The sequence below is a fragment of the Triplophysa rosa genome, linkage group LG20 (assembly GCF_024868665.1).
Source record: "Triplophysa rosa linkage group LG20, Trosa_1v2, whole genome shotgun sequence".
NCBI lineage: Eukaryota > Metazoa > Chordata > Actinopteri > Cypriniformes > Nemacheilidae > Triplophysa > Triplophysa rosa.
Genome location: NC_079909.1, coordinates 14,437,564 through 14,448,907, shown reverse-complemented (window position 1 = coordinate 14,448,907; position 11,344 = coordinate 14,437,564).

Sequence of the window (11,344 nt, the reverse complement as noted above, 5' to 3'; positions counted from 1 at the left end):
ACTTCAGTTAATTAGGAAAGTTTCTGGAAGCAAAGGGCACATCTCCTTTCATTTAGCTCTCATTGAGCAGTCAATCATTGCTGGTTAGTAAAGGACAACAGGGTGGAGCTAGACGGCGTCAGACTCTCTCACACGGCTTCTTCAACATCTCCAGACAGGTAAATGAAATTAGGAAAGCAGACCTTTGTCACAACACAATTAAAAAACCAGGAAACTGCATGAATTGAATGGAAATAAGGCATAATGGGTCATATAGATATCAGGCTGCATTCTAACAGCGCGTTTGGAAGAGTCGTGACTGATAATGAATACTGTAATTTAAAACGCTGGCTGCTCTGAGCACTCTTCCTGAATGAATGCAGATTGCAGGCTTTCAAACATCTTGCAGAAAGACGATCCCTGCATATTGAACACACACATGCCTGGGATTCATTTTGAACATTTAATATTGTTGTACTGATAAAAATACAAATGAATATACAGAATTGAGAAAAAACAGTCCTGAACATGAAAAAACATTAGACCGGGACTATTTATTTATTTACTGTAACAATGTGCTAGTCATAGTTTATTTTCATAGAAGTATCATCATTTTCCACAAAAATGAAAGCCACTTACGCTTTGTTCCAAAACCTAATGAGCTTTGTCACTGCCTATAATGCCGCCATAGACAGCATCCCTGACACGACAGAGAATTACAGTAATTAAGAACTGACTGTTTTTGAATGAAGAGCATATTCTCATAACAATAACTACAAAGCACGTACATTATATTGGTTAAAGTACACAACATAAATGGTTACAATTAGCAATCTTTTACTATTTTATTGATAGTGTACATTACTAAAGTACACGTTCTTTAAGTTATATAAGTTTATATCTAATAAACAATTATTTTAAATAATCATTCATTTTTTGTGTGTGTGACATGGCATTTTGGAATTGCCTTCGCTATGAATGATACAAGTATACAGAATATGGCTTAAAGTAGCAATGTGGAGATTTTAGCAGAATCTAGTGGTGAGGTTGTGAATTGCAACCAACGGCTCACTTCCTTTCATTATGGTGGCTGCACAGAACTAAGATGTTATCAAGTGGCGAAACATCATGGCAAATTCCATGCAAGGGGACCCGCGCTATATAAAAACAGCTCATTCAAAGGTAATAAAAACCTAATGCTTCCTTATTTGAGGTTTTTATACACCTCTGAAGACATAGTTATGTATATATTGCATTTCTCTCAATATATCCTCCAAAAACCTACACACTAGACATTTAAACGGACAGTTCACTCATAGATGATCTATATGACTTTCTTTCTTCAGAACACAAAAGCAGATATTTTGAAGAATGTTGGTTACCCAACCGCACTGCACCTCACTGACTTCCATGTCTAGAAAGTGGCAATAGAAAATGGTATACATTTTTCAAAATATCTTCTTTTGTGTTCAACATACTGTAAGAAAGAATGTTATTGTAATTTTGGGGTGAACTGTCCCTTTAAATGAGGTATCCCGGGAAGCAGAATAATGACTTAAAATTCTGCCTTTATAGGCAGCTCATAATGTTTTGGAATAAAGCAATACTGTTGTACTTTAAGTGTTTAACAATGTTGTCTAGACGTTAACAACTCAACTCCTATAAGGACTCTTTTTATATCCTGGTACTATATGTATAGAGGGTATGCATTGACTCCACCTTCCTACGTGAACAAGCCGGGGCACTTCCCCATGACTGCCAGGACACGTTCCCTAGAGTGGTAAAACACGCAGCAAAATGTCTGCTTTCCATAGGAGAAATAAAAAAACGGGATTAAAACACGCAATTATTTGCTGAAAGTAAAAGCAGCTGGACTCGACGGTGATCCTTACGACTTACAAAGGAACCAGGTGTCCTTGTACACTGATATGTTGCGCGAATTGCATTTCCTGATATTCTAGGCAGCCATTTCGCTGAGTGTTTTGCCACTCAAAGGAACGTGTTTTGGCGTGTTCATGTGGGAAAGTGACGTCGCGTCACGTTCACAAGCTTCTAAACTTATAAATACCTCACCTATGTCCTCCTGGAAATACTGACAGAATGTGAAGAGAAAACCAGTGCAGATCCTAAAAGGAAAGTGGCGATGTATCTAGAACATCTTTCATGACTTCCATAATGGTGCATGCTCCCATAGGTAAAGTTCTCTATTGAAGTTCCATAGTTAACTTTGCATGTGTAAAATTAAGTCTCCCTCCAGCCTATCCCCTTAGACCTCAGATCGGTCCAAGAACAGAAGCCTTTGAAGCATCCCTCAAATTATCTCTGGAATGAGGCCACATTAACATAAAACTGCACAGTTAATCAGATGCACATGGAAAATATGTTGAGGGCGGGTGTGGCCGTGACACAATAAATACCATATTTATTAAGGGGACAACCACATTTATGGTTAACTATGATTCTGATTATTGAGACCATGTCAAAATGTGAAGAAAAGGCATTGTGTTCATCAGTTTTTTACAATATTACAATGCAAAAATACCACTAATGATGATTAGGGATTCCAATCACAAAATAAAGTGGATCTCTAATAATAATAATCTTTAACACGATGCCACGAACTACAAGAAATGACACCAAGCAAAACAATCTACCAAGAACAAGACTCAACTCAACTTTATATATATAGCGCTTTTTACAGTTTTCATTGTTACAAAGCAGCTGTACATGAGACATATTGACTATAAGTAAAACAATTAAAGTTATACCTGTAAAAACAAGAAAAAGGTGAAAAAACAGAAGACAGACATACTCACATACAAAACACTCCACACACACAATATGCACACGTACTAACACACATAGACATAGACACACACACGGACGCGCAGACACACGGACGTGCACGCCGTGCACACACACACAGACACGCACGCACGCACTCACACAGACACACAAGACCTGATAAACAACTAGAACAACAGGACTATTAATACATTAAAGTCCTCCTGGGAAGATCATGTTTTAAATCAAAGCTGCGATGGAATTTTCTTCTCTTTGCCAACACTAATTGTTGTGTATTAGAACATTTTCAGTCTGCTCAGCTGCAAGATAAAGCTTAATGAAGCCTATGAGAACTGTAAAACCAGCCCTGACCTCTCAGATCGAGTCGGCTTGATTGCGTGTCTATCATGCAGAATTGCACACAGGTCACAAAAGAACAAACATGGTTCTTTCCTGTTTTGTAACTCTTTGATAAAATAAAACCGCAGGATGCTCATATCTTTGCTTGATTTATTTTGTTTTGGTGTCATGGCTCTTCACACGAGGGAATAATACTTTATGAAATATTACCTGCAGTCCACATACAGTTCCAGCCTCCCTTGTTCTTGTCTCAGAATGCAAGTGCTACGCTTTGTGGGTGGATTTAGCAGCAGATGCTGTTAAAGGAAGTCAGCAGCTCATCCATAAAACTGCGAAATGTTCAGAAATCTTCAAAGAGAAGGGGTTGTGTGTTAGAGCAGTGAAGATATTAACGATGTTTAAATAACAATTGTTTTAGGGGTTATTAATGGTTTATAAAAAAAATGTTGCCACTTATATTATATAAAATTTGTATTATTTTAAATTATATTAAATATTGATTTTACAGCGTTTATTATGAAAAACTACAATCACATACAATTTTTATTCAATCAGCATTTCTAGATGTATCGTGGCCATTCCACTCCAGTGTCGTTGAATTTAAAAAAAATCTAACCTCAGGAGTGACGAAGTCATTAAACCGTGTGAAAGACTGACAGAATGACAAGGTTATTACATAAAAAAATTTTTTAACTTTTCCTAAATACGTGTACAAATATTACAGTTGGGTTGTTTAAAAGTGAATATGAACTTGTTTTCAGCATCTTTTCTGTCATTTTGACCTGTTTCTCCAGTTTTCATTTTCTCCAAATAAATGCAAATAGAAACCAGATTTTTATTTGAAATTCGGGAGAAACATTGTTAGTAGTTCACAGAATAAAACAAAAATCATAAAACAACAATAAAACTAAATTTTTACACATACCTATAAATAGTATATTTTAAAATCTGAAAAACTTATTTTGAAATGGTGGAAACCACTTTTTTTCGCAGCTGTATATAGATTTGTAATAATAAAATGTATTTTTTCAAAGTTAAACAGAAGCCAACTTTGCAACTCATAAATAATGAAGTTATTTCTCATCTTACTCCCAATTCTGTCCCAGACCCTTATAATGAATACAGAGCCAAATAACTGGTATTTGGGTTACATTCAATAATTTACATCTGCTTCCAACACCAACCCTTGTAAGTGAGATGACAAATAATTTCTGGAAAAACACCATAACTCTAGTCTTTTGACCCTCGGACGCTTTTGTTTGTGTACTGCTAAAGGGCAACTGTACTGACACCGCCCAGCATGAGACTTTGAATGAGTAGCTTTGGGTCGGGACAGGAGGGCTAACTACTGGCAGGAAGTGTGCTGGAAGCTCCCCAGATGCAATTAAAGCCCTGCACATCAATAAGAAATGAATGTCAAGTGCAGCATGTTGTTTGGCTTGGCAGGACGCTGCTGGCCTGTGGAGACAGAAGTCCAGCGCAGGGTGGACCGGGTAACATAGAAACAACAGGTGTCGGTGGCGAACGTTGCCCTTTTATTCGGTTGTGAGACCAGGGTTATATCACAATTGTTAAAGATAAGCATCTGGACGGAGCTAGCTCCATCTGAATGGAGCGAAAGGGCAAAGCTTTCCCAGAGGAGAAAGAGAAGTGCTGCAAATGTCACCTGCCTTTGAGCTGATCTTGGACATTCAGAACGCTCGGGCAGCTGTCAGGTCCAAAGCTGTGAGCGGAGTTAAAGGTGCTATGATGCCAACTCTGTGCTGAGTCCGTCTATCGCTTACATATCAGAGACGAATATGTTGACATGAAGAAGAGCAGGTGTGGAATGCAGGAAACATCTGATCTTGAGCCGTGAGATTTACACAAATGTGAATCCTCACGAGAGTAATTCTAACGATTCAGTTACACACTGCAAGAAATGTATTACACAGCAAAAACGCGAGCTTCTAAAAATAATTTTCACAATTTCATGTGACAAAGAAGCCTGAAGTAACACCCCTGTCGCACAAGATACATGTCAAACACCAAACCTAAGCGCATCACGCTACAAAATGTCCCCGCCCAGCACAGTATAGAGTGATGGTTTCTTGTTTTCTGTATCGTGGCATCAATTACAAGAATGCCTGACAAATGGTCGGCTAGATTTGAAAGTAGAAATTTATCAAAGAGTCTGAAATACAAATGCTCTACAGGAGCATTCACATCAGGCACGTGCTGTGTTTTGGAGCTGTTTAACAGCCTAGATGTAGACTTCAATATTGTAGCGTGCACTTGCCTTAAGATTAATGCAATGATCTGCCTACTAAATTCATAAATTCAACCTCTTCCATCTTCCGACATCCATTTACATTCTCTGTGTACGCACTGTGGATACCAAACAGCATAAATGCCCTTCCTCGTGTTTACTATCTCATGTCCCAAAGCCGAGTGCGATACACTTCAGATTTGCTGGGACTGTATTCTTAACAGCGCTGAGAAGACCGTCGTCTCAAGGTCAGCGCTGCTGTGTTTGAATGAGAAAAGACAAAACGGATGCAATGAGAAAACAGAAGAATTCCTGTTCTAATGTCAGAACAGATGTTCTTGCAGTGAGTTTGAGTGGAAGTGTCAGTGACAGTCAGCGCCTTCTCAACACTGCCTTCTAAATAGATTGTGTCTCAAGCCAATACCTTGGGTTTTGTTTACTTGTTTCGCTAGGCGAAGCCTCTTAAACGCTTGCCTGTTTATTTGTTCAGGAATTCTCATGACTTTATTTGCTCCGAATTGGCTTAAAGTGGCTGTTCTGTCTGTCTATTTCATCCGAACAGCCATTGTTGCAAATCAGATTTAAGATGTTTATCAAACCTTAAACACAGAAAAGATGTACTAATGAGAATTTTATTTGAATGAGACGCAAGGATACTATTTAATAAGAATATGAACCTGAACCTTGAATATGACTTCAGATGAATCAGACTTACCCACATTGAGTTAGCTATTCAAGTTTAAATGAGACGCATGTAATTCATCATTTATTTTATTTATTATCATTTATCGAAAAAAATCTATTATTAAGCAAGCAAGCAACAAATATGTGTATAAATCTGTCTCCTTACCCCAATTCACAACAGTAAACTTATTTGAGCTGTCAGGTAGATTTTGTTTTAATTGTCAGTTTGACATCATTTGACTCCATTTCATGTACATTTCAACGAGCGATGGCAACACTGGCATTCGTTACTATTTCTCAATGTGGCTACTTTGTATCAGTTTGTTTGATTTCATTCATATTCTTAAATATGATCCGCCTACTCCCCAGTGGCATTAAGGTTTAGGGGTGAGATTTGGAGTGGTGCGTCTTCTTTTTAGTTTTAAGTCATTTTTGTATGACTCGCTTTGCATGAATTCATACAAATTAGCCACTTCGTAAAATAGTCACAAATTTCTGTGAGATCAGGCTCACGATAGTGAGGCAAAAGTTGCAGATTGCAGCTTTGAACATCTCATGTGTTCTTTATAGAATATGACCTCACATTTGCAAGCCATGAGAGAAGGGGAAATGAAATGTAATCTAAAATGTAAAAGTACATGTTCCTTTATATCGTCAGCAAAAACACTAGGTCATATAAAAATATAAATAGTACCAAATACTGTATGTTGGGAGTCCTCGATAAATAGCCCAGCCCCATGTGGTGATCATAAGTGTCTTCTGTTCTGGAGCTGCAGCGAGTAGGGTTGCACGGTGTACCGGTGCTACGGTAGCATCGCGATGCTAAAGCTTCGAAATACCCGCGATGCCTCTCTATTTTTGAAACGGTATTATTGTAGTACCGTAGTTAATGTTGCATATGCGCATTAATATTTATTTGAACACTTACATCTGCCTTTTTGCGGTGTTTATCTCCTAAATTAATCTATGTTTTGAATGTCTCGGACGAGTTAATGATTCAAAATTGGCGATTTGAACGAGTTGGTTAAATGAGTCACTAACTCAGTGGGAAATTGACGCCACCTACTGGCCGTTTTAGTTCTGCATTTTACGCCTAATATTTCCCTTTATAAAGACTGCTGTGTCAATTAAATTTGTCCAACATTTGAATTAGTTCCTACGTGAAAAATGATCTAGTGTACTTTAGTATTTACTACAGTAAACTACTAAAACTCATAGATACTAGTGTTTTTGAGTCTTATCATAGTAAATATTTAAGTATACTACAGTATTTATAGTATTTACAAATGACTAAATGTAAATGTATTTGCTACAATTTACAACAACATATTCTAGTGCAAAGTATAATACAGTTTACTATAGTAAATACAAAATGTTTCATCTAAATCTGTGTTTTTGGTATAGATTTGAATTATATGGCACAGCACCGTGATACTACTTGGTATCGACATACTTCAGCTGGTATAGTATCGTAAGACATGTTTATGGTACCGTGACAACCCTAGCAGCGAGTGTAAATTAAAAGTATAGATTGTGAGGGTACGGCATCAATTTTACCGCACTGTCTCACTCTCTTTAACTGTGCCACTTCTCAATGGGAGGAACGTCTCCCTTCACCACAGGAACACAGTGAGACGAAAATGACACAATTCGCCTTGAGAGAAGAAGCGAAGAAAAAGATAAAACAAACAGGGCAAGCTGGAGGTGTGATCCATTTAGTTTCTCATTTCCAAATCACGTTGTTCGCCACCTGACCCTCTGTCGTCTCCGCCGCGCTGTGGTTTGCTAGTCAGCTGAGTTTGTTGAATTGCTCGAGCCACATCTCAGCATCCTTCACACCCGCGCTATTACGGGAGGCGTTTATGTGAGCGTGACAGCCAAATGATGACGGGGCTATCAAAGTGAGCTCCGTGTTTTTCTCGCCTTCAGCAGATGTCAGCTTCTTTGGTACTTTATTTTGCTTCGTCATGAGGGGTTTGAAGGCCACGGGTTTTGGTAGCGTTAATGAGAACGTTATGATAAAAAGGTATGTCTGATTGTTCCAGCCCCCAGTGGCGTAAGCCCAAATTGATTTATTATTATTTGCACCTGTGAATACCACAAATATTAATTAACGTTGTTATTATTTTTTGGACTGGCACTTTAAACTCATGCCACAGTGTTCACGCACTAAAGAAATGAAAGAAACATGGAAAATCTATATGCAAATTTTGCAATAAAGCAGAAACACAATTTATTTCAATATATATCTGAAATATCGCACATTGACTTTGACGATGCCTTACCATACTTCCATGTCATCACTCCAGCGCTACGCTGTGATTGCATCTCCACACCCAGCTGTGAAAGCAAAAGAAGCTTTTCTCCTAGCCAGCAGAAGGAGACGGATACAAAGAAACTCATATTCACAGATCAAAGGTCATAAAAAGTGCTCCGCCCCATTATTACATGTCAGCTGTAGAGGCTGAATAGTGATAGTCCAGGTATTTTACTGCCTTATTATAGTGGCGATTTTAAAAGTTTTATTTCATATCGTAAAAGATAAAAGGTCAAATGAGTACAGGGCTGTTCCTGGTAATAACTGCGTGGCTTCGGGCCAAAGCCATAGCCTGTGAAATCAAGACAGTTTTTCATTCAGAGGGTATTTAGGACGGCCTTTACACACTGATTTTGCACTAAACAGGTCTTTTACAGTACACTGCCGGCGAATCATTTTTGTTCATTTTAGCACAATGTAATACAATGGAGGTGACAGAAATTTGAGTGATGAGAGCATGTGCCAGCAGCAGACAGGTATGGTAAGGACTGCTCATTTCTCTGATTCACTGTGGTAAGCACACAGTCTGGGGCTTAGCTCTGAGTCTCCCAGAGATGCTGCTACTGAGCTGGTGATAGACGTACCGGTTCTGCTATTTCTGGTCTGCTTAGAAGGACTTTATATGTGATTTGAGGTTAAATAGCTGTGATGTTTAACCAGTTTTAAGTGAACACTTGGATATCCCGGGAAGACAGGTATATTTCTAATCATGACTCATTAATGTTTAGTGGCGCTTTCTTGCACTACTAGCAAGTATCTCAGGATCTACTCAATATATTTCATTATACAGTATATGCTGTAGAACTGTGACCCACTTTAAAAAAGCATGATTTGGATAGAACATGCAAAACCACAGTAAAAATCACCTAGTGGCCACTTACTAATTTTTATTAAATGAAATCTGCTTAAAAAGATAGTTTACCCCAAACTGTCAATTCTGTCATGAATTACTCACCCTAGTTGTTCCAAACCCGTATATATTTCTCTGTTTGGTTGAACGCAAGATATTTGGAAGAATGTTAAAAAGTGAAAAGTGAAAGTGACCTATTAGTCAGATATGGTGACCCATACCCGAAATGTGACCTCTGCATTTAACCCATCCAGAGAGTAGTGAACACACGCACAGCAAGTGGTGAACACACGTACACCCGGAGCAGCAACATTCTTCAAAATATCTACATTGTGTTCAGCAGAACAAAGAAATTACACAATTATTTTTCCTACTATGGTAGTCACTGTCCCAGAACTGTCAGTTGCTAACATTCTTCCATATATCTTTCTTTCTGTTCAACCGCACAAAGAAATTTATGCAGGTTTGGAACTACTAGGCTAGTAATTCATGACAGAATCTGAATTTGGGGGTTAACTATCCCTTTAAGGCAATGAAAGAGATTTGTTGTGCTACCCCCTTTGTCATTCTTATCTTCTTGCTAAGGATTGTATTCAGTTTAATATCTGTTTTCTGACAACTAAACCATCATGCACTGCTTTGTCTCTTTCCACACATGTGACACTTGCTGTTGCTATTTTCATAATGCCGCATTGTTTTGTGCTTGTGAAATGTAAAGTTGAAGTGAAAATGTGTTATCTTTGGCACATTAATCTTAATTTTCAACAATATTCGATATTCACAATATTCTGTAATTTTGTATATACAGCACAATTACCTCAATGATATCTAAACTTCAACATAATGCCCAGTTCTACTAGCAAGAAGTGACTTAACGCATTAGTATTTACACTGCCTGCCATTTGTAGCGTCAAAGAAACCAGACCTCATTCATTTATAATGAGACGGAACAAGTTTAGAATAAGCTTAAAGGAGTAGTTCCCTCATTCACTTTCCATAGTAATGTTTAATTTTAATGGGGGTAAATTTTGAAGTGAACTACTTCTTTAACTTAATGCAAATGAGCAGTGACCAGTAGGGACGTCTGCTAGAAACTGACAGCAAATAAATTCGACAACCTCCAGTGTTTTAATCATTCTACATCAGAATATTGACTTGGGCAGGGGTGGACACACTTTACTATACCCTAGCAACCACTCAGAACACCCTAACAACCACACAACAATGCATTTAAAACCACTCACAACACTTTTGGCAACCACCCACATTACGACGAATGAATTTTGCACGGGCAAGCTGCATTTCTCTCTGAAACTCCACTGAAACAAGCCACGTTAAACACATACACTCTTAAAAAAGGTGCTTCAAAAGGTTCTTTGATGCCATAGAAGAACCTTTTGGTTCCAGAAAGGTTCTTTGTGGCAAAAAAGGGTTCTTCAGATTATAAACAGGTAAAAAATGATGGTTCTTTAAAGTATCTTTGACTGAATGGTTCTTTGTGGAACCAAAAATGATTCTTCTACGGCATCGCTGCGAAGAACCTTTTAAGCGCCTTTATTTTTAGTGTAATTGACGGATAATGATGGCTAATCCATCCCAGGCCTTCAACACTTACATACTAAACTAACATACAGAAGCACACGGTAAAATAAAGTAGTGACACATGTGGACACACACACATATAGCTAAACCTGACCCCCACACAAACTCACTCCTATGACTGCTTCGCGTCACTTGGCTAATCCAATTTGTCTCTGGTGCAGTTCTTTTAGTTGTGGGATTGGTGGCTTTTTTTGCCCACGAGCGGTGCCCCGTGACACGCCATTATTCACTTTTGGTTCTTTAACGTTTAGCTGCCCTCTATTTCCTTCTCCTTCGCTGTCTCACTAAATTAGATGTTAGCAAACAGCCATGTAATTAACACCAGCATACTGTGTCCTGCTTCCAATGAGGAATTACTGACAGATTTCTGGGAGATTCTTACATGTTGAAAGCGTTTACCTGTTCACGCTCCATTGAGAACTCTGTCACACACTCTGTCTCTTTCCATCTGTGCTGTGGCGATTCACACGGACACTTGAGTTCACAACAGCATATGTTTGGATTAAAAAACTGGGTATAT